The sequence below is a fragment of the Salvia splendens genome, chromosome 11 (assembly GCF_004379255.2).
Source record: "Salvia splendens isolate huo1 chromosome 11, SspV2, whole genome shotgun sequence".
NCBI lineage: Eukaryota > Viridiplantae > Streptophyta > Magnoliopsida > Lamiales > Lamiaceae > Salvia > Salvia splendens.
The window spans coordinates 17,179,756-17,207,535 of NC_056042.1; the positions used below are offsets into that span (position 1 = coordinate 17,179,756).

A 27,780-nucleotide genomic window follows, 5' to 3' on the forward strand; every position below is an offset into this window, starting at 1 on the left:
AAATTTTCACCTACAGCCGTCATTTTTGACTTTCCTATACACTCATTCCTTAATCTCCGTGCCGAAAAGGAAAGGGGCGAGTAGCCCGGGACGGAGGGAGTACTATAAAAGGAGTCTCCCACCTGTCCATTTTCCACCGCCTGCCCCTCAAATTTCACTACTCTATCGTTTCTTGAAAATTTATCACTTATTTCATTTTTCATCCGTCCCTAAAAATTTGTCATCTCTCACTTTTACCTTTTTTAGTAGTGGACATACATTCCACTAACCTATTCTTACTCACATTTTATTTTAAAACTAATATATAAAAGTAGGACCCACATGCCATTACCTTTTTCAATCTACTTTCGAGTATTACATTTCTTAAAATCCGTGCCGGGTCAAATGGTACCAAATTTTAAGGGACGGAGGGAGTAATATTTATTGATTGCCCATAATAAATAGTGTGATTTAGCCGGCAACCGCTAGCTTACAATAAATGGTGGGCGAGGGTGCCGGTATGGTGATCTGCCTCCACGGCGACCTGGAGCTTGAAATCATAGAAGCTCAATGCCTGCCCAATATGGATTTGGTCTCGGAGCGCCTCCGCTGCTTCCTAACTGTATTCGACTGCCGGCGCCCCTTCATGACCCACAAGCGGCGTGATCGCTACTATCACCGCAATATCATAACAAGCGACCCCTACGTGACCGTCTGCCTCGGCGGCGCCGTGGTTGCCCGCACCCGCGTCCTCGCCAATTCGCAGGATCCCGTTTGGAATGAGCATTTCAAGATCCCTAGCTCATCCCGTTTCTCAGGTTTAGAATATAATCAAAAGTTTTTGCAGCATATACTCTGGTAATTAAAATGGGAGCAATTAATTTAATTTAGGTTGAGTTCCAAGTGAAGGACAACGACGTGTTTGGGGCGGACCTTATTGGCGTTGCCTCTGTGTCAGCTGAGAGAATTGCTTCAGGGAAGCTGGTAGATGAATGGTTTCAGATTGTAGGGACGTCATGTCCAAAACATGATTCTGCAATTAGGGTGAACTTAAAGTTCACCCCCTTCCATCAGAATCCCCTTTACCAAGCTAGCTATTATGGCTTGAGGGAGAGTTTCTTCCCATTGAGCCATGGGGGGAAGGTCACGCTCTATCAAGACGCGCATGTTGATGGATCCGCGAATTTCTGATGTTAGTAAATGCTGGTAGAGAATAAAGACTACGACACAATGAATTTACGTGGTTCGATTTACTGAAGTAAATCTACGTCCACGGGAAGAAGGGAGGGCAAGATTGTATTGCTTGATCTGGGATTACAGCTTACAACACAGACTTGCTATATGATATTTTATCTCTAGAGAGCTTAACCCTTTTCTATCTGATCTAAGTTCTATTTATACATTGAACTAGGATCGTGGTTTGCAGCCCCACTAACAAGATCGTGGGTGAGCAATAACTGCTCAATAACTGCTTCGTACCACTAAATAGATCGTGGGTATAGTGGAGGTCGTGGAGGCCTTTCATGAGTCCACTAACTCCTAGTTCGGTCGAATGCTGAGACCGAACTGCTGGACTTTACCGATCAGCTCTTGCCGATCTGAGAGGAGAGCTTGACTGGTCGGATTTTACCGAGCTGTAGGCTGAGTCCGAACTCTTTGGTCGTGCCGAACTCTTTGGTGCCGAACAGATACTCTTTCTTGGGCTCTGGGCTGATGGGCCGTCACTGTTATTGGGCTTGCCATTAGGGTTTAGTTCGTACCCCATCACTACCCCCCCCGAAAAGCGAAGTGAATCACTTCGGCGAGGTGAGTCACTTCGGCATTCTGGATAACGGTAAGGGGGAGGCTGACGTCAGGGGACGTGCCTTGCGCGTGCCTGCATTAAATGCGACAGTAAAATCCGGCCGTTGAATCCTGAAAAAGGTGGGATTCGAAACAGCGCAACGATTTCGAAATCTTTCCCGAATCTGATAAATATGCTCTTTCTTCCTCATTTGAACACTTTTGCTGTTGCGTCTTCTATACTCTCTCTTTCTCGAGAAATTTTCTTCCACTTTCAAGAGCTTCCTCAGACTTTCTTCACCTTCAAAAAGTAAGAAAAATGGCTTCTATTTCTTCTTCGGAGTCGGGTAGCGGTAGGAGAGGCGGTAAGGGGTCTTCTGGCCGGACAGAGTCCGGAGAGAAGACCGTAGAGTATTTCCATAGTATTTTGAGTAAGGATACTGTGATATCCCTACCCGAAAAATACTTTTTTCCTGGGGGGAAGGCGGTGGTACCTGACGGTGATCATAGGGCTGACTCCCCGCCGGAGGGTTACGCCACCGTGTACGAGGCCTGCTTAGAATGCGGGCTTCGTTTCCCCCTCCCTTCTGCCTTTATAGATTTACTAGATTTTTTTCAGCTTCCTTTAGGCCAGGTGACTCCGAACTCTTGGAGGCACTTGTCGGCCTTCGCTGCCGAACTCCGTAGGTTAGGAAGGGATTTGTCTTTGAAGGCGATCCTTAAATTCTTTCAATTTAAGAGGAAGGGGTCTTGGTTCTACTTGATCCCTGTACAGCCCTTTAGGGCCTTTTGTAAAACGAAGTGGCCGAAGTGGCAAAACCGCTTCTTCTACTATGATAGAACCGCGGCTCCTAGTTTTCCCTGGAGAGGGCCGAAGTCCGTTATCCGTCATCCTCGGCCTGAACCGTTGGACGAGCTCGATGGCGAGCTCAACAAGATTCCCATAGTTAGGAAACAATACACGGAGTCTGAGCTCGTCAAGGGCGACGTCATGTTCGACATCTCGTCTTCGGACGAAGAGGCCGAGGGTGAGGCTTTCTCTTTCTTTATGCTCTACTGCTTTAACGAAGAAAATCTGACTTTGTTTTTTTTTGTTTTTTGACAGTGAACTTGCTGAACAAGGCCGTCCGCAAATCCTCCGAGCTTGTGGGGCCGGAGAGGCAGAGAGCCCCTCGGTCGGCGTCTGAAGCCGAAAAGAATCCGAAGAGGCAAAAAACCTCTTCTTCGGATCCGAAAGAGCCGGAGCCGTCTTCGGCTAAAGGGAAGGGGAAATTTCATGAGTCCCCAAGAGTGCCGGGGAAAGACCTGGTCATCTCCGAGGTGGTTGCAGACATCCCGGAACACGTCCCTGAGTCTTTTCAATGGCCGACGAATTTTGTGGAGGTAAGCTTTCTGACTTGGCTTCTTTTCCACATTTTTTGATGGCCCTTCTGTTGACTTTTTTCCTTGTTCATCTTCAGAGAGCGAAGCTCGTCTCCGTGGAGCTCTCCAAAGCATCCCACGACTACGAGGAGATGCAGAAGAAGTTGCATCTTGCTCGTAGTCTGGCCGAACAGGCTGAGGCCAAATTTGAGAGGGCCCGAGCTGCTAGGATCTCGGCTCAGGATGAAGCTCGGTCAGCCAAAAACCAGCTCATCATCCTGCGAGAGCAGACGAAGCACCGGGAGGCTCAGAAGGAGGCAGCCGCCGTGGCTGCCCAGGGGGAGGCTCTCCGTGTTTACACGGAGAAACTCTTTTTGAGCAGCCAGTTCTCGGCCTTTGTCGGTAGTCTGGTAAGGCTAATTACCGATAAGGGCGAGCAGGGGGCCGACGTCGTGCTGCCTCTGTACAGCCGAGAGATAGCAGCTCGGCTTCAGAATCTGCCGCTCCTTGAGGAGCTCGCTTCATCCTCGGTCCTGCTTTCTGCAGACCGAGTCCGGAGTTGTCGAGCTGATCGGGACGAGAACCTGGAGGCTATCTTTGCCTCCGTGGGACCCGTTTCACCCGCTTCGACTTACAACGGAGAGGGTGAGGCCGAGCCGCTGGGGCAGGAGGCCGAAGTCGAGCGGGCCGGGCATCCGGAGAAGGAAGCCGATCAGGAGGCGGAGGCGAGGCCGGCAGGATGCGAGGCCGAGGCTGAGGTAGCTCAGGAGAAAGAAGCTGTACCAGACCGAGGAGCCGGAGACGAAGCTGGCGGAGTATGATTTCGTCTCCCTTCTCTTAGTCTAGTTTCTTCCTTGTAAAATGGCCTTGAAGCCCTCCTAGTGTAAAAAATTTTCCTTGTGAATGAAAAATTCCCTACACTTGTCTTCGTATAGCTTTTCGTACTCGCCTTTATTCCTGTTGTATTTTACTATCTGCTCGGTACAGCTGCCGAACTAATATAGCTGCTTTGTACTCAAGGAGATGGAGATACTTCACTGGAAACGGCTGTACTCTTCGGCTTTAGACGAAGCTGAGAAAAGAGCTATAGCCGATCAGACGAAGAATGACGAGCTTCTGGCTCGTTTAGTGAAGCTGGAGGCCGATAATAAGGACTTAGAGTCCGATAAGAAGGATCTGGAGGCCGAGCTGAATACGACCATTGCTGAGAGGACTGCGTACGAGGATTACATCCGTGTGCGCGGGGGAGTGACCATATCAGATGTTCAGAGTCGAGTTGACGAACTGTGGGAGGAATATCATGTACTCCGGAGGAACAATGCGCTGGAGAGCTCGGCTTGCCAACAAGTTGTGAAATCATTACGGCGCTGGGCTTCTCGGTACGACATCATTCTTTCCCGGCGTCCCTCAATCGAGAGATTCCTTAGGCATTTCCCGCCAACAGATGCTCGCACTCCAGATCAAGCCTCTGGTTCCCTTGTTCAAAATCCTACTCCAAGTCAACAACGAACTCCGGAACAGCCGGAAACGTCAAGACGAGAACGGGCTCAGGAGCAACCGGAATCGTCAAGACAGGGACGGACTGAAATTCGCCGAGGAGTTGTGACTATGAGCGAGCAAGATCAGCAGATGCTTATTGCAGAGACTCTTCATCGCCGAGGGGTTAGAGCTTCTGGGGCTCGCGGAAGAGGTGTTGGGTCGAGGATAGCATCTCGTCGACCTGCTTATTCTTCATCTGCTCGGAACAACCGAACTCGGCTTCCAGAGGATTTTGCAGATAGGTGGCTTAACTTTAGCAACCGAGGACAGTAGAATAGTCCTTTGTAATGGCGTAATGCCTTCTCGTAGGGGAGCTGAATTGTCTGCCGAACGAGATTTAATAAATGAAATTTTTTCCTTTCGCTTTTATCACTGCTTACTTACAGTTCAGCGAAACAATTTCATCGTGCTCGTCATCGGTCTTATGAAGTGAGCTTCTTTGATCGGACTCGTATTTGGACTTTGAAGTAAGCTTCTTTGACCGGACTCGTCTTTGATCTTATGAAGGAAACTTCTTTGACCGGACTTGGTTTGTGTTCTAATTTGGCGATTTTTGTCGCCGGGATCGAACTTTCCCTTGTCCTAATTCGGCGAGTTTTATCGCGTGGATCGGACTTTCCCAGTTAACCGAAGTGGTCTTATGCAGTAAACCTCTTTGACTAGACATGGTCGTCCTCGGTCTTATGAGGTAAACTTCTTTGACCGAACTTGGTCGTCCTAATTCGGCGAGGTTTATCGCGTGGATCGGACTTTCCCTTATTGCAGTTCGTTTCAGACGAAGTGCTTATTTCTTAAGCCGAATTGTGGTCTTGTATCTTCCTGAGAAGCTTGGACTCACAATCGTTGGCTTAATGCAGTTCGTTTCAGACGAAGTGCTTGTTAAGCTGAATTGTGGTCTTGTATCCTCCTTGGAAGCTTGGACTCACAATCGTTGGCTTATTGCAGTTCGTTTCAGACGGACTGCTTGTTAAGCTGAATTGTGGTCTTATATCCTCCTTAGAAGCTTGGACTCACAATAGTCTTTAATAATCGATCTAAAAAGGGGATCAGTCTTTGAAGAACGATATACCTTGGTACCATTTGTAAGAGACGACAAGCACATAGAGACAAAACACATAGAGAAAAAATGAAAAAGACGAAAGAAAAACACTTTAAACTTTTTTTTAAAAAACGACAAGTAAAAGGTACAAGTAAAAAACAAACAAATAAAAACATATAACCCTATGACCGAACTAGACACGAGACGGACTGACCGGACTTTTGTCTCTTACAAGTGGAACTTCTTGAGGTTGGAGACGTGCCATGTTCGGGGTACTTGTTCTCCTGACATGTGAGTCAATTTATAAGACCCTTTGCCGAGGACTTCTGACACCCGATATGGACCCTCCCATGTGGGCTCGAGTTTGCCCAGCTTTTCTGCTCGGCTTACTTCGTTGTTTCTCAAGACGAGATCTCCCACTTGAAATTGAAGCTTTTTCGCCCTTTGGTTATAATACCGGGCTACTTGCTCCTTATACTTGGCTGCTTTTATGCACGCCAATTCTCTTCTTTCTTCGGCGAGATCTAGTTCTGCTCTCAGTCCGTCGTCATTCATTTCTGAGGAGAAATTTAGAGTTCGGGGACTGGGTACGCCGATCTCCACCGGAATTACGGCTTCAGTGCCGTACACCAGACTATACGGAGTTTCACCGTTGGAGGTTTTGGGTGTAGTTCGGTAGGACCATAGGACTTGAGGGAGATTTTCTACCCATTGTCCTTTGGCTTGTTCTAACCGAGCTTTTAACCCTTTCACCAGAATCCGGTTCGTTACTTCCGTTTGTCCGTTTGCTTGGGGATGGGAGACCGAAGTGAACCGCTGTTGAATGTTCAGCTCTTGGCACCAATTCTTGAACGTCTTGTCGGTGAACTGAGTCCCATTATCCGAGATGAGGATGTGGGGTATGCCAAATCGGCACACTATGTTCTTCCAGACGAAGTCCAATGCCTTTGAGCTCGTTATCGTAGCTAATGGTTCAGCCTCCACCCACTTCGTGAAGTAGTCCACGGCAACGATAAGGAATTTCATTTGCCGAGGAGCTTGAGGAAGTGGTCCCACTATGTCTATGCCCCATTGCATGAAAGGCCAAGGGCTTTGCATAGTGTATAGATCGGTCTGCGGCATCCTTGGGACATTTGCGTGAATTTGGCACTTCGTACACTTCTTGACGAGCTGCACTGCCTCTTGTACCATGGTTGGCCAATAATATCCCCATCTCAGAACTTTTTTAGCTAAAGCTCTGGCTCCGATGTGGCTACCGCACGAGCCTTCATGAACTTCTCTGAGGATGTAGTCCGTCTCTTCTGGTCCTACGCACCGCAATAACGGCTGGAGGTAAGACTTTCTAAAGAGGACTCCTTCATGAAGTTCGTACCGAAGTGCTCGGCACGTGATCTTCCGAGCTTCTCTCTTATCCTCGGGCAATTGTCCTTGATCCAGATACTGCAAGATCGGCGTCATCCAGTTCGGCGAGCTGGATACTGAATGTACCTCGGCTTCATCAATGCTTCGATGCATTAATTCTTCCGCCTTTGAGCTCGGATCTGAGGCCAACTTACTTAAGGTATCTGCTCGGCTATTTTCCGCTCTGGGAATGCGGATTATCCGAAAATAGGAGAAACTTCGGCTGATGCTTTGCGCTTTGTCCAAATACTTCTTCATTCTCTCGTCACGAGCTTCACTTGTACCCAACATGTGATTTACTATGACTTGTGAATCACAATGGACTTTGAGAGATTTGACGAGCAGACTTTGCGCTAACTGGAGTCCGGCCAGGAGGGCTTCGTACTCGGCTTCATTATTAGTAGTGGGGAATAGGAACCGAAGTGAGTAGGTTACCTCGTGTCCGTCGGGAGCGACAAGTAGAATACCAGCTCCACTTCCCATCTTGTTTGAAGCTCCATCTACGAATCCGCTCCAGCAGTCCGGCGGCTCTACTTCGGATTCCAAGGGCTGTGCTAGTTCGGCATTGGCAGAATTCTTCTGTTCGGCAATAACAGGAATTGCTTGATCGAACTTTGCTTCTGCAAGAAAATCTGCCAAGGCTTGTCCCTTGATGGCTTTCCGAGGTAGATATTCAATTGTGTGCTCTCCCAACTCTATAGCCCACTTGGCGATTCTGCCTGATGCTTCTGGTTTGGTCAACACTTGCCGAAGTGGCAGATCAGTTAAGACGCATACCTTGTGAGCATAGAAGTATGGCCGCAGTCTCCTTGCTGCATTTACTAATGCTAGAGCAATCTTTTCCAGAGGTTGATACCTGGTTTCTGGACCTCTTAATGCTCGGCTTGTGAAGTAGATGGGAAGCTGCTTTAGGCCTTCTTCTCGTACAAGCACCGCGCTGATGGTTTGATCCGATGCCGCTAAGTATAAGAATATTACTTCGGCTTCGGTTGGAGCAGAGAGAATAGGAAGCTCGGCTAGATAACTTTTGAGCTCGTCAAAGGCCTTTTTCTGCTCGGCTCCCCACTCGAACTTTGGTGCCTTTTTCAACACCGTGAAGAACGGCAGTTGCTTTTCGGCTGCTTGAGAAAGGAATCGATTCAGTGCGGCTAGACATCCGGTTAGCCTTTGCACGTCATGTATGGACTTCGGCATCGCCATGTTTTGAACAACTTGAACTTTTGAGGGGTTTGCCTTGAGTCCGTCCTTTGAAACCCAACAACCCAGAAACTTTCCCGAATCTACCAAAAAGGTACACTTTTGGGGATTAAGTTTGAGGTTGGCTTTCTTGAGCACGTTGAGAGTGGACTTGAGGTTGTGCTCGTACTCCGAAGTGCTTTTGCTTTTGACGACTATATCGTCAACATACACTTCGACCTCCTTTCCAATCAGGTGCCGAAAAAGCTTGTCTACCATCCTTTGATAAGTGGCTCCGGCATTCTTTAAACCAAATGGCATCTTTTTATAAGCGAAAATGCCGAAATCAGTAATGAAGGCCGTTTTTGAAGCGTCAATCTCATCCATTAAAACTTGATGGTATCCTTTGTACAGATCAAGAAAACAAAAAATTTCAAAGCCTATCAAAGCTTCTACTTTTTTATCTATGTTCGGAAGGGGATAGCAATCTTTGGGACAGTGCTTATTTAGATCTCCTGTGGAAGGCATCCATTAGATCTCGGTAAGATCTGATGCTGCCCTGGGGGAGGCTATCGAACCACCTTCTCGCGTTCCCGATGAGCAGCTCGGGAAACAGCTTGCACATGTGGACCTCGTTGAGACCCTGGTTCGCCATGTTATATTGATAGCGCCCCAAGAAATCGTGAGGGTCCACGAGCCCGTCGTAAGTCATCGACGGAGTTCGGTAGTTCTGTGGTAGGGGAGTTCGGGTGATGTCGTCCGAGAACGGAGTCTTCAGTGCTCCGTACACGGCGAATCCGATGTCTCGTCGGTATGGAGGAGATTGAGTTCTCCTGTGATTCCGGTACCGAGGAGGAACTAGAACATGTTGGGGACGGGGATTCTTTCTCCTGGGAGATGCGACACTACTGCGGTAGTGACTTTCTTGTGCGGAGGGAGAAGGAGAATCCGCCGTTTTCGTCTCCGGCTGCTTTTGGCTTTTTTGCAGGAAGGTTAAGAATTCCTCCTGCTTCGCCGCCAAAAACTGCTTGACAGCCTCATTCAAATCGGGCTGCTGGGAAGACTCAGTGGGACGATTTTTGGAGCGGCTTGTTCCTTCGCCATGAGAACTGGTGGTGGATTTATCCCTAGGCTGTTTTCCAGACCTATGGGATGGATTGGCTTCCTCCTGGTTCTCACGGGCAGGAATACGGGTACTCTGCGATCTGGTATGCATTTTTTGGGTGGAAAAAATGGAGCAAAAATTCGCTTTATCACAAATTTTGTTCTCTGCTTCCCACAGACGGCGCCAGTGATGGATCCGCGAATTTCTGATGTTAGTAAATGCTGGTAGAGAATAAAGACTACGACACAATGTGATGAATCCGCGAATTTCTGATGTTTGTAAATACTGGTAGAAGATAAAGACTACGACACAAAGAATTTACGTGGTTCGATTTACTGAAGTAAATCTACGTCCACGGGAAGAAGGGAGGGCAAGATTGTATTGCTTGATCTGGGATTACAGCTTACAACACAGACTTGCTATATGATCTTTTATCTCTAGAGTTAGTAAAATCCTGGTCTATCAGATCTAAGTTCTATTTATATATTGAACTGAGATCGTGGCTTGCATCACCACCCTAAGTCGTGGAGGTCATGGAGGTCATGAGATCCTGCATGGCCACTAACTAGGCAGTGGCTTACATCATCAGTAATTATGTCGTGGATGTCGTGGAGGTCATGAGAGCCTGCATGGGTCCACCACTAGATAGATCGTGTAGTGGAGGTCGTGGCTCCCAGTTCGGTATTGCCGAGCAGCTTTTGCCGATGCTGAGACCGAACTGCTGAACTATTGCCGAGCAGCTTTGTAGAGCTTGATTGGTTGGCTTTTACCGAGCTATAGGCTGGGGCCGAACTCTTTGGTAACGCCGAACTGATACTCTTTCTTGGGCTTTAGGCTGATGGGCTTGTTTAGTACATACTCCATCACTACCCCCCCCCGAAAAGCGAAGTGAATTACTTCGGCATTCTGGATAAAGGTACGGGGTAAGTTGATGTTTGTCCTCGGTCTTATGAAGTGAACTCTTCTTTGACCGGACTCGTCTTTGGTCTGATGAAATAAACATCTTTGACCGGACTCGTCTTTGGTCTGATGAAATAAACATCTTTGACCGGACTCGTCTTTGGTCTGATGAAATAAACATCTTTGACCGGACTCGTCTTTGGTCTGATGAAATAAACATCTTTGACCGGACTCGTCTTGTGTCCTAATTTGGCGAGTTTTATCGCTCGGATCGGACCTTCCGTTGTCCTAATTTGGGGATTGGACTTTCCCTTGTCCTAATTCGGCGAGTTTTATCGCGTGGATCGGACTTTCCCTTGTCCTAATTCAGGCAAGTTTTATCGCGAGAATCGGACTTTCGTTGCAGTTCGTTTCAGACGAAGTGCTTGATTCTTAAGCTGAATTGCGGTCTTGTATCCTCTTTAGAAGCTTGGACTTCACAATCGTTGGCTTATTGCAGCTCGTTTCAGACGAACTGCTTGTTTAAGCTGAATTGTGGTCTTGTATCCTCTTTAGAAGCTTTGACTCACAATCGTTAGCTTATATATGTTCTAAAAAGGGGATCAGCCTTCGAAGAACAAGATACCTCAGCAACATTTGTAAGAGACGACACGCACATAGACAGACAAAACGCACATAGACAAAACGCACATAGACAAAAAGACCAAGCAAACCAAAGAAAGCACATTGACCGAACAGGACTCAAGACTGACTGACTGACCGGACTGTCTCTTACAAATGGAACTTCTTGAGGTTGGAAATGTGCCATGTTCGGGGGTACCTGTTCTCCTGACATGTGAGCCAATTTGTAAGACCCTTTGCCGAGGACTTCTGACACCCGATACGGACCTTCCCATGTGGGTTCGAGTTTGCCCAGCTTTTCTGCTCGGCTTACTTCGTTGTTTCTCAAGACGAGATCTCCCACTTGAAATTGCAGCTTTTTCACCCTTTGGTTATAATACCGGGCTACTTGCTCCTTGTACTTGGCTGCTTTTATGCATGCCAATTCTCTTCTTTCTTCGGCAAGATCTAGCTCGGCTCTCAGTCCGTCGTCATTCATTTCTGCTGAGAAATTTAGAGTTCGGGGACTGGGTATGCCGATCTCCACCGGAATCACGGCTTCAGTGCCGTACACAAGACTGTACGGAGTTTCACCGTTGGAGGTTGTGGGTGTAGTTCGGTAGGACCATAGGACTTGAGGGAGATTTTCTACCCATTGTCCTTTGGCTTGTTCTAACCGAGCTTTTAACCCTTTCACCAGGATACGATTTGTTACCTCCGTTTGTCCGTTTGCTTGTGGATGAGAGACCGAAGTGAACCGCTGTTGAATATTCAGCTCTTGGCACCAATTTTTGAACGTCTTGTCGGTGAACTGAGTCCCGTTATCCGAGATGAGGATGTGGGGTATGCCAAATCGGCACACTATGTTCTTCCAGACGAAGTCCAATGCCCTTGAGCTCGTTATCGTAGCTAATGGTTCAGCCTCCACCCACTTCGTGAAGTAGTCCACGGCAACGATAAGGAATTTCATTTGCCGAGGAGCTTGTGGTAGTGGTCCCACTATGTCTATGCCCCATTGCATGAAAGGCCAAGGGCTTTGCATAGTGTATAGATCGGTCTGCGGCATCCTTGGGATATTTGCATGAATTTGGCACTTCGTACACTTCTTGACGAGCTGCACTGCCTCTTGTACCAAAGTTGGCCAATAATATCCCCATCTCAGAACTTTTTAGCTAAAGCTCTGGCTCCGATGTGGCTACCGCACGATCCTTCATGAACTTCTCTGAGGATGTAGTCCGTCTCTTCTGGTCCTACACATCGCAATAACGGTTGAAGGTAGGACTTTCTGTATAGGACTCCTCCATGAAGTTCGTACCGAAGGGCTCGGCATGTGATTTTCCGAGCTTCTCTCTTATCCTCGGGCAACTGTCCTTGATCCAGATACTGCAAGACCGGCGTCATCCAGTTCGGCGAGCTGGATACTGAATGTACCTCGGCTTCATCAATGCTTCGATGCATTAATTCTTCCGCCTTTGAGCTCGGATCTGAGGCCAACTTACTTAAGGTATCTGCTCGGCTATTTTCCGCTCTGGGAATGCGGATTATCCGAAAATAGGAGAAACTTCGGCTGATGCTTTGCGCTTTGTCCAAATACTTCTTCATTCTCTCGTCACAAGCTTCACTTGTACCCAACATGTGATTTACTATGACTTGTGAATTACAATGGATTTTGAGAGACTTGATACATAGACTTTGCGCTAGCTGGAGTCCGGCAAGGAGGGCTTCGTATTCGGCTTCGTTATTAGTGGTTGGGAATGAGAACCGAAGTGAATAGGTTACCTCGTGTCCATCGGGAGCGATAAGCAGAATACCAGCTCCACTTCCCGTTTTATTCGAAGCTCCATCTACGAATCCGCTCCAGCAGTCCGGCGGCTCCTCTTCGGATTCCAAGGGCTGTGCTAGTTCGGCATTGGCAGAATTTTTCTGTTCGGCAATGACAGGGATTGCTTGATCGAACTTGGCCTCTGCAAGAAAATCTGCCAAGGCTTGTCCCTTGATGGCTTTCCGAGGTAGGTACTCGATTGAGTGTTCTCCCAGCTCTATGGCCCATTTGGCGATTCTGCCTGATGCTTCTGGCTTGGTCAAAATTTGCCGAAGAGGCAGATCGGTTAAGACGCATACCTTGTGAGCATAGAAGTATGGCCGCAGTCTCCTTGCTGCATTTACTAACGCCAGAGCAATTTTTTCCAGAGGTTGATACCTTGTTTCTGGACCTCTTAATGCTCGGCTTGTAAAGTAGATGGGAAACTGCTTTAGGCCTTCTTCTCGTACAAGCACCGCGCTAATAGTTTGATCGGATGCCGCTAAGTATAAGAAAATCACTTCGGCATCTGTTGGAGCAGAGAGAATTGGAAGCTCGGCTAAATAACTTTTGAGCTCGTCAAAAGCCTTTTTCTGCTCGGCTCCCCACTCAAACTTTGGTGCCTTTTTTAACACTTTGAAGAACGGCAGTTGCTTTTCGGCTGCTTGGGAAAGGAATCTATTCAATGCGGCTAGACATCCAGTTAGTCTTTGCACATCGTGTATGGACTTCGGCATCGCCATGTTCTGAATAACCTGAACTTTTGAGGGATTTGCCTTGAGTCCGTCCTTTGAAACCCAACAACCCAGAAATTTTCCCGAATCTACCAAAAAGGTACATTTTTGGGGGTTGAGTTTGAGGTTGGCTTTTCGGAGCACGTCGAGAGTGGATTTGAGGTTGTCTTCGTACTCCGAAGTGCTTTTGCTTTTGACAACTATGTCGTCGACATACACTTCAACCTGTTTTCCGATTAGGTGCCGAAAAAGCTTGTCTACCATCCTTTGATAAGTGGCTCCGGCATTCTTTAAACCGAATGGCATCTTTTTATAAGCGAAAATGCCGAAATCGGTAATGAAAGCTGTTTTCGGAGCGTCACTCTCATCCATCAACACTTGGTGATATCCTTTGTATAAATCAAGAAAACAGAAAATTTCGAAGCCGATCAAAGCTTCTACTTTTTTATCTATATTCGGAAGGGGATAGCAATCTTTAGGACAGTGCTTGTTTAGATCGGTAAAATCTATGCACATCCGCCATCCTCCTCCTTTTTTCTTGATCATCACAGGATTGGCCACCCAAGAAGGATATTTCACCTCGAATAGTACATCCGCTTTTAGTAATTGGCGGACTTCGTCATGGATGACTTGGCTTCTTTCTGCCGCAAAGAGTCTTTGCTTCTGTTTTACCGGCCGGATTGAAGGATCAATATTTAACCGATGAGTGATTACCTCGGGGGGCACTCCGGTCATGTCCAACGAAGACCATGCAAAGACATCTTTGTACTCCTTGAGGAGCTGAATGGTCTTTTCCCGGAGTAGAGGCGTTCCTGTGAAGCCGATCTTGACCGTTCTGGATGGATCATCTTCATATAACTGAACGGTCATTGAGTTCGGCTCTGAAGTGACTTCGGTCATCTCGCTTGCCTCTGACTCCGGTTGCTGTGATTGCTATGCTTGATGGTGCCGAACTGATTGCTCGGCACTTTTAAGCGCAATCTGCAGACATTCTTTTGCTCTCTTTTGATCACCTCGGATGACCGCTATCCCACCTTTAGTGGGGATCTTGATGGTGAGGTGATAAGTAGAGCAAACGGCCCGAACTGTGTTGAGCCAGTCTCTCCCCAGGATGATGTTGTACGGGGACCGAGCTTTCACCACAAAGAACTCGATCATCGTATTGGAGCTTGTAGGCGCTTTTCCCACCGTGATCGGAAGGCTGATAATACCTTCAGGGCGGGTGTCCTCCTGGGCGAAACTTTTCAGAGGAAGTGGAGCCGGACTGAGCCGAGCTGGATCCACTTCCATTTTATCGAAACATTCTTTAAAAAGAACGCTGACTGACGCTCCTGTATCCACAAATACTCTGTGGATCAGTTTGTTTGCCACTCCGGCTCGAATGACAATAGCGTCTTGGTGAGGAGAGATGGCTGGGACGGGATCGGCATCTGAAAATGTAATCACTTCGTCTTTCTTCAGCCTTTTATGTGTCGGCTCCTCTTGATTGGAACCTCTGCGTTCTGCTTTTAGGGACGACTTAGTCTTCCCGGCAGGGAGAGCATCAATAGTCTGGATTACTCCATCATATTGCGGCTCGTCGTCGTCTTCGGGATCTTCATGCCTTTTCGGATCCTGAGGATTGCAGTTCGCACCTCTCTGCTTTTTGTTCTTTTTCGGCTGCTTGCTTTGGTATTTTTTTAACGTTCCTGTTTTCACAAGAACATCAATACCTGCAGCCAAATTTCGGCACTCCTCGGTATCGTGACCGTGGGCTTGATGGAAGGAGCAATATTGATCCTGAGGTCGCCGCGCGGCTGATTTCGTCATCCGCTTTGGTTTTTCGAACATATCGGAATGTAGTTCGAAAATTTCCGTTCTTGACTTGTTTAATGGTACGAACTGAGCGGGCGGCTTCTCAGGATTGAGACGTGGTCCCAATCTGCCTTGTACCGGTGCCCTTTGAATTCTTTCAAAAGGAGTTCGGCGAGGAAGCATCTGGCCGCTTTGATCGGGCTTCTTTTTCTCTTCTCGGGATGAGCTGTCTAAAGACCGTTTTCGACGGTCTGCCTCATCCGCACGGGAAAACTGGTCCGCAATGTCCCACATTTCTTGAGCTGTTTGCGGACCGCACTCCACGAGCTTTCTGTAGAGAGCTCCGGGCAGGATTCCATTTTGGAATGCCGAAATGACAAGTAGATCATTGAGATTATCTACTTGTAGGCATTCCTTATGGAATCTCGTCAGGAAGTCGCTGATCTTTTCGTCGCGACCTTGACGTATAGAAAGCAGCTGAGCCGAAGTAATTCGGGCTTCCGCTTTCTGAAAGAACCTCCTATGGAAAGCATCCATTAGATCTCGGTAGGATCTAATGCTGCCTTGAGGAAGGCTGTCGAACCACCTTCTGGCGTTCCCGATGAGCAGCTCGGGGAACAGCTTGCACATATGGACCTCATTGAGACCCTGGTTCGCCATATTATATTGATAGCATCCCAAGAAGTCATGAGGATCCACTAGCCCGTCATAAGTCATTGACGGTGTCCGGTAGTTCCGCGGCAAAGGAGTTCGGGTGATATCGTCCGAGAACGGAGTCTTTAATGCTCCGTACATGGCGAACCCGACATCTCTTCGGTACGGAGGAGATGGAGTTCTCCTGTGGTTCCGGTACCGAGGAGGAACAGGAACATGTCGTGGTTGAGGATTCTTTCTCCTGGAAGACACGTCACTACTGCGGTAGTGACTTTCATGTCTGGATGAGGAGGGAGAATCCGCCGTTGTCTTCTCCGGCTGTTGGCTCTTCTGCAGGAAGGTTAAGAACTCCTCCTGCTTCTCGGCCAAGAACAGCTTGACAGCTTCATTTAAATCGGGCTGCTGGGAAGACTCGGTGCGATGACTCCTGGAGTGGCTTGTTCCTTTTTCGTGAGAACCGGAGGTAGATGTCTCACGAGGCTGCTTTCCAGGCCTATGGGCTGCTGGATTAGCTTCCTCATGGTTATCACGGACGGAGGCACGGGTGTTATGTGATCTGGTATGCGTTTTTTTTTTTTTTTTTTTTTTTTTTAGTGGTGGAAAAAGGATCAAAAATTCGCTTTATCACAGATTTGGTTCTCTGTTTTCCCACAGACGGCGCCAGTGATGAATCCGCGAATTTCTGATGTTTGTAAATACTGGTAGAAGATAAAGACTACGACACAAAGAATTTACGTGGTTCGATTTACTGAAGTAAATCTACGTCCACGGGAAGAAGGGAGGGCAAGATTGTATTGCTTGATCTGGGATTACAGCTTACAACACAGACTTGCTATATGATCTTTTATCTCTAGAGTTAGTAAAATCCTGGTCTATCAGATCTAAGTTCTATTTATATATTGAACTGAGATCGTGGCTTGCATCACCACCCTAAGTCGTGGAGGTCATGGAGGTCATGAGATCCTGCATGGCCACTAACTAGGCAGTGGCTTACATCATCAGTAATTATGTCGTGGATGTCGTGGAGGTCATGAGAGCCTGCATGGGTCCACCACTAGATAGATCGTGTAGTGGAGGTCGTGGCTCCCAGTTCGGTATTGCCGAGCAGCTTTTGCCGATGCTGAGACCGAACTGCTGAACTATTGCCGAGCAGCTTTGTAGAGCTTGATTGGTTGGCTTTTACCGAGCTATAGGCTGGGGCCGAACTCTTTGGTAACGCCGAACTGATACTCTTTCTTGGGCTTTAGGCTGATGGGCTTGTTTAGTACATACTCCATCACAATGAATTTACGTGGTTCGATTTACTGAAGTAAATCTACGTCCACGGGAAGAAGGGAGGGCAAGATTGTATTGCTTGATCTGGGATTACAGCTTACAACACAGACTTGCTATATGCTATTTTATCTCTAGAGAGCTTAACCCTTTTCTATCTGATCTAAGTTCTATTTATACATTGAACTAGGATCGTGGTTTGCAGCCCCACTAACAAGATCGTGGGTGAGCAATAACTGCTCAATAACTGCTTCGTACCACTAAATAGATCGTGGGTATAGTGGAGGTCGTGGAGGCCTTTCATGAGTCCACTAACTCCTAGTTCGGTCGAATGCTGAGACCGAACTGCTGGACTTTACCGATCAGCTCTTGCCGATCTGAGAGGAGAGCTTGACTGGTCGGCTTTTACCGAGCTGTAGGCTGAGTCCGAACTCTTTGGTCGTGCCGAACTCTTTGGTGCCGAACAGATACTCTTTCTTGGGCTCTGGGCTGATGGGCCGTCACTGTTATTGGGCTTGCCATTAGGGTTTAGTTCGTACCCCATCACATGTCATTGATGGGATGCTGCCCCATATCAACCTGCCCACCTGGGAAACCTTTGAGCATGCTAAATGCTGGGAGGACATATGCCATGCCATATTGGAGGCGCATCACTTGGTGTATATTGTGGGCTAGTCCATTTTTCATAAGGTCAGGTTGGTCAGAGAGCCTACCAGGCCATTGCCTAATGGTGGCAACTTGACTCTCAGAGATTTACTCAAATACAAATCTCAAGAAGGGGTCAGGGTTTTGCTCTTGGTTTGGGACGATAAGACTTCCCACAGCAAGTTTGATGGAGTATGTACTAAACAAGCCCATCAGCCTAAAGCCCAAGAAAGAGTATCAGTTCGGCGTTACCAAAGAGTTCGGCCCCAGCCTATAGCTCGGTAAAAGCCAACCAATCAAGCTCTACAAAGCTGCTCGGCAATAGTTCAGCAGTATACCGAGGAGTGCCGAAATTTGGCTGCAGGTATTGATGTTCTTGTGAAAACAGGAACGTTAAAAAAATACCAAAGCAAGCAGCCGAAAAAGAACAAAAAGCAGAGAGGTGCGAACTGCAATCCTCAGGATCCGAAAAGGCATGAAGATCCCGAAGACGACGACGAGCCGCAATATGATGGAGTAATCCAGACTATTGATGCTCTCCCTGCCGGGAAGACTAAGTCGTCCCTAAAAGCAGAACGCAGAGGTTCCAATCAAGAGGAGCCGACACATAAAAGGCTGAAGAAAGACGAAGTGATTACATTTTCAGATGCCGATCCCGTCCCAGCCATCTCTCCTCACCAAGACGCTATTGTCATTCGAGCCGGAGTGGCAAACAAACTGATCCACAGAGTATTTGTGGATACAGGAGCGTCAGTCAGCGTTCTTTTTAAAGAATGTTTCGATAAAATGGAAGTGGATCCAGCTCGGCTCAGTCCGGCTCCACTTCCTCTGAAAAGTTTCGCCCAGGAGGACACCCGCCCTGAAGGTATTATCAGCCTTCCGATCACGGTGGGAAAAGCGCCTACAAGCTCCAATACGATGATCGAGTTCTTTGTGGTGAAAGCTCGGTCCCCGTACAACATCATCCTGGGGAGAGACTGGCTCAACACAGTTCGGGCCGTTTGCTCTACTTATCACCTCACCATCAAGATCCCCACTAAAGGTGGGATAGCGGTCATCCGAGGTGATCAAAAGAGAGCAAAAGAATGTCTGCAGATTGCGCTTAAAAGTGCCGAGCAATCAGTTCGGCACCATCAAGCATAGCAATCACAGCAACCGGAGTCAGAGGCAAGCGAGATGACCGAAGTCACTTCAGAGCCGAACTCAATGACCGTTCAGTTATATGAAGATGATCCATCCAGAACGGTCAAGATCGGCTTCGCAGGAACGCCTCTACTCCGGGAAAAGACCATTCAGCTCCTCAAGGAGTACAAAGATGTCTTTGCATGGTCTTCGTTGGACATGACCGGAGTGCCCCCCGAGGTAATCACTCATCGGTTAAATATTGATCCTTCAATCCGGCCGGTAAAACAGAAGCAAAGACTCTTTGCGGCAGAAAGAAGCCAAGTCATCCATGACGAAGTCCGCCAATTACTAAAAGCGGATGTACTATTCGAGGTGAAATATCCTTCTTGGGTGGCCAATCCTGTGATGATCAAGAAAAAAGGAGGAGGATGGCGGATGTGCATAGATTTTACCGATCTAAACAAGCACTGTCCTAAAGATTGCTATCCCCTTCCGAATATAGATAAAAAAGTAGAAGCTTTGATCGGCTTCGAAATTTTCTGTTTTCTTGATTTATACAAAGGATATCACCAAGTGTTGATGGATGAGAGTGACGCTCCGAAAACAGCTTTCATTACCGATTTCGGCATTTTCGCTTATAAAAAGATGCCATTCGGTTTAAAGAATGCCGGAGCCACTTATCAAAGGATGGTAGACAAGCTTTTTCGGCACCTAATCGGAAAACAGGTTGAAGTGTATGTCGACGACATAGTTGTCAAAAGCAAAAGCACTTCGGAGTACGAAGACAACCTCAAATCCACTCTCGACGTGCTCCGAAAAGCCAACCTCAAACTCAACCCCCAAAAATGTACCTTTTTGGTAGATTCGGGAAAATTTCTGGGTTGTTGGGTTTCAAAGGACGGACTCAAGGCAAATCCCTCAAAAGTTCAGGTTATTCAGAACATGGCGATGCCGAAGTCCATACACGATGTGCAAAGACTAACTGGATGTCTAGCCGCATTGAATAGATTCCTTTCCCAAGCAGCCGAAAAGCAACTGCCGTTCTTCAAAGTGTTAAAAAAGGCACCAAAGTTTGAGTGGGGAGCCGAGCAGAAAAAGGCTTTTGACGAGCTCAAAAGTTATTTAGCCGAGCTTCCAATTCTCTCTGCTCCAACAGATGCCGAAGTGATTTTCTTATACTTAGCGGCATCCGATCAAACCATTAGCGCGGTGCTTGTACGAGAAGAAGGCCTAAAGCAGTTTCCCATCTACTTTACAAGCCGAGCATTAAGAGGTCCAGAAACAAGGTATCAACCTCTGGAAAAAATTGCTCTGGCGTTAGTAAATGCAGCAAGGAGACTGCGGCCATACTTCTATGCTCACAAGGTATGCGTCTTAACCGATCTGCCTCTTCGGCAAATTTTGACCAAGCCAGAAGCATCAGGCAGAATCGCCAAATGGGCCATAGAGCTGGGAGAACACTCAATCGAGTACCTACCTCGGAAAGCCATCAAGGGACAAGCCTTGGCAGATTTTCTTGCAGAGGCCAAGTTCGATCAAGCAATCCCTGTCATTGCCGAACAGAAAAATTCTGCCAATGCCGAACTAGCACAGCCCTTGGAATCCGAAGAGGAGCCGCCGGACTGCTGGAGCGGATTCGTAGATGGAGCTTCGAATAAAACGGGAAGTGGAGCTGGTATTCTGCTTATCGCTCCCGATGGACACGAGGTAACCTATTCACTTCGGTTCTCATTCCCAACCACTAATAACGAAGCCGAATACGAAGCCCTCCTTGCCGGACTCCAGCTAGCGCAAAGTCTATGTATCAAGTCTCTCAAAATCCATTGTGATTCACAAGTCATAGTAAATCACATGTTGGGTACAAGTGAAGCTCGTGACGAGAGAATGAAGAAGTATTTGGACAAAGCGCAAAGCATCAGCCGAAGTTTCTCCTATTTTCGGATAATCCGCATTCCCAGAGCGGAAAATAGCCGAGCAGATACCTTAAGTAAGTTGGCCTCAGATCCGAGCTCAAGGGCGGAAGAATTAATGCATCGAAGCATTGATGAAGCCGAGGTACATTCAGTATCCAGCTCGCCGAACTGGATGACGCCGGTCTTGCAGTATCTGGATCAAGGACAGTTGCCCGAGGATAAGAGAGAAGCTCGGAAGATCACGTGCCGAGCACTTCGGTACGAACTTCATGAAGGAGTCCTCTTTAGAAAGTCTTACCTCCAGCCGTTATTGCGGTGCGTAGGACCAGAAGAGACGGACTACATCCTCAGAGAAGTTCATGAAGGATCGTGCGGTAGCCACATCGGAGCCAGAGCTTTAGCTAAAAAAGTTCTGAGATGGGGATATTATTGGCCAACCATGGTACAAGAGGCAGTGCAGCTCGTCAAGAAGTGTACGAAGTGCCAAATTCATGCAAATATCCCAAGGATGCCGCAGACCGATCTATACACTATGCAAAGCCCTTGGCCTTTCATGCAATGGGGCATAGACATAGTGGGACCACTACCACAAGCTCCTCGGCAAATGAAATTCCTTATCGTTGCCGTGGACTACTTCACGAAGTGGGTGGAGGCTGAACCATTAGCTACGATAACGAGCTCAAGGGCATTGGACTTCGTCTGGAAGAACATAGTGTGCCGATTTGGCATACCCCACATCCTCATCTCGGATAACGGGACTCAGTTCACCGACAAGACGTTCAAAAATTGGTGCCAAGAGCTGAATATTCAACAGCGGTTCACTTCGGTCTCTCATCCACAAGCAAACGGACAAACGGAGGTAACAAATCGTATCCTGGTGAAAGGGTTAAAAGCTCGGTTAGAACAAGCCAAAGGACAATGGGTAGAAAATCTCCCTCAAGTCCTATGGTCCTACCGAACTACACCCACAACCTCCAACGGTGAAACTCCGTACAGTCTTGTGTACGGCACTGAAGCCGTGATTCCGGTGGAGATCGGCATACCCAGTCCCCGAACTCTAAATTTCTCAGCAGAAATGAATGACGACGGACTGAGAGCCGAGCTAGATCTTGCCGAAGAAAGAAGAGAATTGGCATGCATAAAAGCAGCCAAGTACAAGGAGCAAGTAGCCCGGTATTATAACCAAAGGGTGAAAAAGCTGCAATTTCAAGTGGGAGATCTCGTCTTGAGAAACAACGAAGTAAGCCGAGCAGAAAAGCTGGGCAAACTCGAACCCACATGGGAAGGTCCGTATCGGGTGTCAGAAGTCCTCGGCAAAGGGTCTTACAAATTGGCTCACATGTCAGGAGAACAGGTACCCCGAACATGGCACATTTCCAACCTCAAGAAGTTCCATTTGTAAGAGACAGTCCGGTCAGTCAGTCAGTCTTGAGTCCTGTTCGGTCAATGTGCTTTCTTTGGTTTGCTTGGTCTTTTTGTCTATGTGCGTTTTGTCTATGTGCGTTTTGTCTGTCTATGTGCGTGTCGTCTCTTACAAATGTTGCTGAGGTATCTTGTTCTTCGAAGGCTGATCCCCTTTTTAGAACATATATAAGCTAACGATTGTGAGTCAAAGCTTCTAAAGAGGATACAAGACCACAATTCAGCTTAAACAAGCAGTTCGTCTGAAACGAGCTGCAATAAGCCAACGATTGTGAAGTCCAAGCTTCTAAAGAGGATACAAGACCGCAATTCAGCTTAAGAATCAAGCACTTCGTCTGAAACGAACTGCAACGAAAGTCCGATTCTCGCGATAAAACTTGCCTGAATTAGGACAAGGGAAAGTCCGATCCACGCGATAAAACTCGCCGAATTAGGACAAGGGAAAGTCCGATCCCCAAATTAGGACAACGGAAAGTCCGATCCGAGCGATAAAACTCGCCAAATTAGGACACAAGACGAGTCCGGTCAAAGATGTTTATTTCATCAGACCAAAGACGAGTCCGGTCAAAGATGTTTATTTCATCAGACCAAAGACGAGTCCGGTCAAAGATGTTTATTTCATCAGACCAAAGACGAGTCCGGTCAAAGATGTTTATTTCATCAGACCAAAGACGAGTCCGGTCAAAGATGTTTATTTCATCAGACCAAAGACGAGTCCGGTCAAAGATGTTTATTTCATCAGACCAAAGACGAGTCCGGTCAAAGAAGAGTTCACTTCATAAGACCGAGGACAAACATCAACTTACCCCGTACCTTTATCCAGAATGCCGAAGTAATTCACTTCGCTTTTCGGGGGGGGGGTAGTGATGGAGTATGTACTAAACAAGCCCATCAGCCTAAAGCCCAAGAAAGAGTATCAGTTCGGCGTTACCAAAGAGTTCGGCCCCAGCCTATAGCTCGGTAAAAGCCAACCAATCAAGCTCTACAAAGCTGCTCGGCAATAGTTCAGCAGTTCGGTCTCAGCATCGGCAAAAGCTGCTCGGCAATACCGAACTGGGAGCCACGACCTCCACTACACGATCTATCTAGTGGTGGACCCATGCAGGCTCTCATGACCTCCACGACATCCACGACATAATTACTGATGATGTAAGCCACTGCCTAGTTAGTGGCCATGCAGGATCTCATGACCTCCATGACCTCCACGACTTAGGGTGGTGATGCAAGCCACGATCTCAGTTCAATATATAAATAGAACTTAGATCTGATAGACCAGGATTTTTACTAACTCTAGAGATAAAAGATCATATAGCAAGTCTGTGTTGTAAGCTGTAATCCCAGATCAAGCAATACAATCTTGCCCTCCCTTCTTCCCGTGGACGTAGATTTACTTCAGTAAATCGAACCACGTAAATTCTTTGTGTCGTAGTCTTTATCTTCTACCAGTATTTACAAACATCAGAAATTCGCGGATTCATCAAAGTTCTTTATTGAAACGGTCAGAAAATTATAATTACTTCTATGTGTTTTCCTTCTGCAAAAATTTATATACACAGCTTTAGCTAACAGAGCCTATTTTTTGATGAAGGAAGGGGTGATGCAAACTCATGATGAAGAAACTCGGAAATTTTTCAAGCACTCCTCTGTTACATGTGTTCTGGCCCCTCGTTATGTGAGCAGTCAGCTTAGCATTTTCAAGCAACAGGCATGCTTTATTCTATGTAAAATATTGTGCTTTAAGTAGTCCAAAACTTAATTTGTGATTAATTTTATATGCTACTATTATAGGTAAGTCCCATTCTCTTGCAATAGTTAAAACTATCACAACTTCCAAACCCATAAAAGTTCAGTTGTCATGCTTGGGATTGATCTTCACTAGCGCACACTAATAATATCTTATAGTTGTATTCTCGTTGTTTCTATTGTTTTGCAAAAGTTCGAAGATAATTGTATGTTTACCGTGCTCTAGATTAGAACATATCAAAGATATGCTTAACAGATAATTGTATGGTTTTGGTCATCAATGAGATAACAAGACATTCTGCAATATTTATTTCTCATTTGCGTAAGAAATCTAGTTATTTATAGAAAATAGAGAGTGAGAACTTGCACATTCTTGTGTTTGAATCAGGTTGTCGGAACCCTTTATACTCACCATAAAAAATGTTTGATTGTTGATAGTCGAAGCCATGGCAATAACCGAAAGATAACTGCATTTCTTGGCGGTCTAGACATGTGTGATGGACGATATGATACTCCTCAGCACCGGTTATTTGGTGATCTCGACACAGTCTTTAAGGATGATTTTCATAATCCTACATTTCCCGTAAGACAACTGCTTATCTTTTCATACTATCAACAATGCATTTATCTATGCTGTGAACGCACACTCGGAGATGCATATCTTAAGTTCCACCTTGGTATATCTTCATACAATGTTTTATAACCATAATTCTAAAACAGCCAGGAAAGATGGCTCCACGTCAACCATGGCACGATTTACATTGCAAAATTGAAGGGCCGACCGCTTATGATGTGCTTATGAACTTTGAGCAAAGGTGGAAAAAAGCCACTAAATGGGCTGAGTTTGGAAGTCGGTTTAAAAAAATATCGCGTTGGCATGATGATGCTTTAATTAAGATTGAACGTATTTCTTGGATAAATAGCCCTTCCCAAAATGTCCCAAGAGATGATCCTTCATTATGGGTTACCGCAGAAGATTATCCAGAAAACTGGCATGTTCAGGTTAAAAGACTAGACTAGACTGCTTTTCATCGTTTCTCTTTTTCGAATAAGTAAATAAAACTTGCTGATCTCGATTGTTTATTTTGACGGTGCAGGTTTTCCGATCTATAGATTCAGGATCACTCAAGGGATTTCCAAAAAGTGTCCATGCAGCTAAGAAACAAGTATTGCCTAAACTTCCATGTTTGTTTTCTTGCATTTCATCTTTGCAGAAGCTTTTTAATCAGCAAGAACAATGCTTGTTATATTTTTTCTACTACAACATATATGAAACTTAAAATTCTCTTTCTTGCAGAATCTAGTATGCGCCAAGAATTTGGTCATTGATAAAAGCATTCAAATGGCATATATCCATGCAATAAGATCTGCTCAACACTCTATATACATTGAAAATCAATATTTCATTGGATCATCATTTGCTTGGCCGAACTACAAAAGCGCAGGTAGAATTTACTTTACTTGAATATTTATATCTAGGGATGACAGCACAAACGCAATCTGTGTGCTAGCCCGAATAGCCCATCAAATTTAATAAGTTTTGTTAAAATTTTCTAGCCCGATAAATCTAAATCTAATTAGCCCGATTAACCCGCAACTCAAGTAGGACCTAGTTGCACCAATTGTCAAAGGTATAGTTTGTTTGACATCTAATTCGACACGTATAATATAAATAACTAAAAAAATATAACCATGCAATATAATATAATATTAAATATAAATATGTTATACTTCTATTAATATAATACTCCCTCCGTCCCACAAGAATATTTACTCTTTCTTTTTTAGTTCGTCCCATAAGAATATGCACTTTCCAATTTTGAAAGCTTTTTTTCTCTGTAATGAGGTGTGACCCATTTCCCACTAACAATACATTAATTATTTTTTTCTCTCTATCCCTCTCTTACTGTACTAATTTTGCATTAAAACCCGTGCCGAAAAGTGCATATTCTTTGGAGACGTAGATAAATAAATTAGAAAATTCAAATTTTACAATAAAAAATATTTTGTGTATTGGACACCGGTCGTAGCATCACAAAGATCCTTATCACAACAATCTGATTAGCCTGAACTTGCAGCAACCCGAGTAGGGTTGGCCCAAGACCGTTGGGCCGACGCGATTGACATCCTTGTATCTTATACCATGAATTGATTCCGGATACATTTGAATAAATTAGCTGATTCAACTTAGGTGTCTAATTTAGGTACAATAAGTGATGTTTAGAAGTTCTTTAACATTGACAATTATTGGAGACCTTTTTCTTATGGTTATTTTTACATGATGTCATTTTGCTTTTGTTTAGGAGCGGACAACTTAATTCCTATTGAACTCGCACTAAAGATTAGCAGTAAAATAAGGGCTAATGAGAGATTTACCGTGTACGTGGTCATCCCTATGTGGCCATAGGGTGTTCCTAGCAGTGCATTCGTACAAGAAATTCTTTATTGGCAAGTATATCTTAGGGTTAAAAAGATGGTTAAAGATAGAAGTTTAGCTATCTCAAATCTAGCTGTTATGATTTCCACTCTTGTAGGGGCAAACAATGCAGATGATGTACGCTATTATTGCTCGAGAAATCAACACGACTCAAATAGATGCGCACCCAACTGACTGTCTTAATTTCTATTGCCTTGGCAATCATGAAGATCACATTGAAAAACAAGAACCAGATATGAGCTGCCAGACCTCAAATGCAGTAATGCTCCTAACATCTCATTATTTCAAGAAAAAGCTTTTGATCATTCAATTGAAATATACCTTCTACCAGGAATTACCTGCAATGAGATATGGGCGTTTCATGATATATGTACATGCCAAGGGAATGGTAGTGGATGACGAGTATGTAATAATTGGTTCCGCCAACATAAACCAACGGTCTATGGCTGGTTCGAGAGACACGGAGATAGCCATGGGCGCTTATCAGCCTCACTACACATGGAGCAAGAGAAAGGAACATCCATGTGGCCAGGTTAGCACAACGTTTCTAAACTAAAATTATGGATGCCCCCTCATTCCCATTATTATCTCTCTGAATAAACAAATTACTTTTAAGCTAAAATGGCAAAGATCCAATAACTACGACTTATATAAAGTATTAATGAGTTATTAATCTAATAGCAGCGCAAAACTATGTTATTACTCCAAACTAGTGTATTTTCCCGTTTATGTTTATATTCTTCACAAAAATCATCTATCCTAATCGTAAATGAATTCCTAAGGTATATGGATATAGAATGTCACTATGGGCAGAGCACCTTGGAAACATTAAGGAGTGTTTCAACAAACCCGAAAGCTTGGAGTGTGTTAGGCACGTCAATGGCATCGCAGAAGATAACTGGAGGCGATACATGACAGAGCAATTCACTCCATTACAAGGCCACATTCTTAAATATCCAGTGAGAATAGATTCCAACGGAAAGGTAAAACCTTTGCCAGGACAGGAGACCTTTCCCGATGTCAGCGGTAAGGTGCTAGGTGCGCCGAGCAGCCTGCCTGATGCATTGACCACATAAATCAAGACCCATTCTTATACTTTCTCTTGCACAGTTGTGTATACATCTTGAATCTGAACCACACTGATAAAAGGGTTTGGAAATAGAGTTTTACTCACAATATTAGGATTTACTTGTCCGGAATTTATAGAGAGGCATGTTTTCTCCCCATTCTGTATGACTCAGTCGTATGTAACATTATTTCCAATTTGGTGTCTCTTCACACGAGCTCAACCGGATTTAGGTCACTTTTGTGTTTTAGGATTTCTCATCTCAAAGTAATTCAAAAGTTTGTTTCAAAT

The 27,780-nt window shown here is 45.8% G+C and overlaps 1 pseudogene; it reads left to right on the plus strand.

Moving 5' to 3' along the window:
* Positions 1 to 468: 468 nt before the first annotated feature.
* On the plus strand, positions 469 to 27,780 carry LOC121755212 (annotated as a pseudogene).